The 4,019-nt window shown below is 42.6% G+C and overlaps 1 pseudogene; it reads right to left on the reverse strand.

Annotated features, from left to right (window-relative positions):
• Window positions 1-1,495: 1,495 nt before the first annotated feature.
• Window positions 1,496-3,035, reverse strand: LOC142139988 (centrosome and spindle pole-associated protein 1-like; annotated as a pseudogene).
• Window positions 3,036-4,019: the final 984 nt, after the last annotated feature.

Below are 4,019 nucleotides of genomic sequence, written 5' to 3' on the forward strand. Positions count from 1 at the left end.
GAAATTTCCTGGTTCTTATTTTTTTGGCATATACAGCTGCTCTAATCAAACTACCCCGAATTACAACCTTATGGGCATCCGAGAGGAGCATGGGGGATATAGAGGAATCAATTTTTGTCTCATAATATTGGCGGATTTCTGTATCTATTTGCGATTTAAGAATGGGGTTGAGTAAAACCCTATCATTAAGGAGCCATAGGAATTGTTTTTGTCCTATCTGAGGACCCACAATATCCACCGTCACCGGGCCATGGTCCGACCACGTGCTAGGGAGAATATTCATGTTAAGTATATCTTGAGTTAAATCTGCGCATAGGAAGATCATGTCAAGGTGTGTATATACGCCATGAACCGGCGAAAAAAAAGTAACATTTTTTGCAGTAGATTCTTTAAATAATGCATCAAATAAAACTTGTTGGGACAAGAGAGATCTTAAGGACTTAGGATTAGTATCAATGATATGGCGAGTTGACTGAGGAGGAGGTGTGAATCTGTCCAAAAGGCTGTCTAGAGTAGTATTAAAGTCCCCCGCCAAGATTACCTTACCCACCCGGTGCAGTGAGAGGAAGTCACTTATAGAACTAAAAAATTGAGCTTGGTTCGTGTTAGGAGCTTAAACATTTAATAATGTGCAAGGGATGTTATTAAGGTCACCTGTTAGGATAATATAACGCCCCTCTGGATCCTTAATTTCTTTAGATACTGTGAATGTGAGATGTTTAGCTATAAGAATAGCAACTCCCTTTTTTTTTTTTTAGCAGGATGGCAAGCATGAAAAGAGCAAGGATAGAATCTAGATTTGAGTTCAGGATTCTGGGGGCCAGAAAAGTGGGTTTCTTGTAAAAACACTATGACGTCCGTTAGTTGTCTGATAGTATGGAACAGAGTAGATCTCTTATTTGGACAATTCAGACCCTTAACATTAAGCGTTATAATTTTGAAAGCCATAAGTGTAGAAATAAACTATTAAAGCTCAAAAAAAGAAATAAATGGTGTTTAAGCCACCGGGAATCCAGAGTAACAACCTCAAGAAAAAGGGTAAAATAGGGTAGGAAAAGTAAAGAAAAAGGTAAGGAAATGAAGACTAGGGTCATAAAAATGAATAGCCTGAGAGGATGGGCACGGGAAAAGAGATGGCATAATAGCCAAAAGTGTCCGAAACTGGTCCTAATGTGGCTCTGGCATATGCCAGATGGGTTACAGAAGTGTGAAAACCTTACAGGTCCAAGGTGCGTGGAAGGATCATATCATAAAATAGACAGAATAGTAATGCAATAACATAGTGGAACAACAATGTTATTTGTGATAATACCAAAAACAATAGTACTCAGCTATATGAAAATAGTGTATGGTGTTAGCAAACATACTAAAATATTAGACTTATGAATATGAGAAAACGGCATTTGAAAGGAAGTCCTGAAGAATTCAGGGTCCAAAATAGAGAGCAATGTAGTAGGTAATCTTGATGAAGACTTGCATAAATCCAAGATGATTGCTAAACCTGAAAAAAAAAAGAATAAGAAGCTCTCCTTTCATTTCTCTGTGGATGCTCCCACCAATCACTGGTGGCCCTTATCTGTTGTTGCAACTCATCCTGGTATGAAAGAATAGTCTCTCGTGTCTGCCGAGGTTTTTTCATCTGAAAATACTCCTAAACTGTCTGGTTGATATTCATAATAGGCATGCTGACTCCTGGAGCAGTCTGCACACCAGGCATGCCAGAGGCATAGTAGGCAAGGTTTGGATAAAGTGGATTTCGAGCACCATAGTAATATTAAGCATCATCATAAGGCTTCCGGTAATTGTCTACCAAGACTGGTGGTAGCAGTGGACGTACTTCAGCAAGCCTGGGGGCGACTATATCCCCAGGAGTGTTGGATAATCCCTGGTGGTATTCTTCATGTGCTGGATAATAACCATTGCCGGGGAATGCTGGCTCAGGTAGAGGGCTGTGGAAAGCTACTCTTGGTCTTTCAGGTGGAGCCCTCTCATCAGCTACTGGTTTGTATTCCACCCTCCTGCTTGACTTCTGTGGGTCAAGGACTACTCCAGGTCGATAGGCTACATTTCGATCAATCATTTCCTGCTGGCAAGTTATTGCTCCAAGCTGCCTTAATCTGTCAGGCTGCTTCTCAGGGTCTATTGCTCCAGATGCTGCAACCTTCAGTTCCAGTTCTTTCTCTCGTCTTTTGTTTCTCTGCTGTTCCGCCATCGGCTCCATTAGCTCCTGTCTATAATTTTCTTTCCTTCTTTTCTGGGCCTCGTCTTTCTCTTCTCCCCTGAGCAGAAGGCTAGTGGAAAGGTTTCCATCCTTTACAAGTGCATACTTTGAGCAGTCTGTCGGTTGCACAGGGTTCTCCATTCGTGGCCTGCCCCTTAGAATTGAAGTAATAGGTCTTCCATTTGACTGTTCTCGAAAATCATCTTCATAATCCAAGGGGGGTTTTTGATCTTTCCTGTCTCTATAGGGCCTGTGATCACTCCTTTCAATCTGAAAGTAAGATGCTTGATCTGGTCGTTAGTCATGGTTCTGCCAACCCCACGCAGAGGTAACACCCTTTTGGGTGGGAGGTTAAGTCTCTGGTTATGGTACCCATCTACCGCAATGTAGCGGGGTCGATCAATCAAGTCAGTATCCACGTCTGTCCTCCTGACTGAAATAATGGAGAATCCATCTGCTGCTGGCTTCCCTTCCTTGACAATTGTAGCTAAGCACCCCAGTGGGGGAAGTTGTTTTTTCTATAAGTCAGCAGAGTTATATATAGCAAGAGATTGGACAATATACATGATGTAGACCAATCAACGACCAATGCCTCTAAGGAAAACATCCCCCTAAACAGACAGATGCAGAGAGAAGCTGCAAAGTTGAAGCACACAGGAGATACTGGATATGGTTTAAGTTTGCCTCTTGGAGAAGATTATGAGCGTAAAAAACACAAGCTCAAGGAAGAATTCTGTCAAGATTACCGAAAATACCTCACTTAGAAACACACCTGTATGGTGGAAACTTGTGATCCGGTGTCCAACATGGCCATTATCTTATCCCCATCTATATGAGCAGGTATAAATTGGGCACTGTCTGACGTAGTGGGGCCACCATTCTACAGGGGCATTCTTATTCTTATGGATTCCCCCGAGGCTCGGTCTCCCTCCTCGGGGCATTGGAGTTTAAAGTCTCTAAACGATTGCAATTTCTTTCAATATGGCCACTTCTGTTGCATCGGTGATAGATGGGTCCTCCTTGGGGATCAAAACGGTCAGAAGTTGTCCTACCATTTCTCTGTGGAGGCTCCCACCAATCACTGGTGACCCTTCTTCTCTCTGTTCGCCACCTAGATTCCGTTATTGGGGTATTTGGCTGACTTTTGAGGTTACGAATCTCATGACACATTTCTGCCATTCCAGTGGTTAACTTCTCAATTTGGGATTTTAGTGCACAAAGTGGATCAACGATTGAAGTCTGGATGTTTTGAATTATGGTCTCCCCAGGGTTTTTGAATTCCTTGTAATCTACCATTTCTGTGAATGGTATCTCCCGTACCTGATGGGTTCCAACCATCTGTATAGCGGCCTCCTTGACATCCCAAAAAATATGTTCTGGTAATTGCATTCAAAGTAATCTCAATTGTGTCTTAACATTATCATTATTCACCCCGTCAATAAACTGATTCACCAGGGTCTCCTCCACATTCCTCACTTCATCTTCATCCACTGCTTGTATAGCCTGTAAGGACTCTTGCAGAGAAGATATCCAGATTGGAGATGAACGAACTTTGGCGTAACAGAAGCTTGGAGTCCTTCAAGTAGTGAAAGATAACCCTTTGGCTTTTAGCCAAGATCCCACTGACTTTGAAATGGTGTCACAAATTCAGCATTATATCTCAACAGGTGATGCTCCGTCTATCAAGGAAAGACATCTGCCGTTAGCACCGGCTCTATACCAACCAGTCTGCAAGATGTTGGAAGAGATGCTACAGTCAGGTGTTATTCAGGAAAGTGTCACAGCCCTTGGGCCGCGC

Source organism: Mixophyes fleayi, chromosome 2 (assembly GCF_038048845.1).
Source record: "Mixophyes fleayi isolate aMixFle1 chromosome 2, aMixFle1.hap1, whole genome shotgun sequence".
Lineage (NCBI taxonomy): Eukaryota > Metazoa > Chordata > Amphibia > Anura > Limnodynastidae > Mixophyes > Mixophyes fleayi.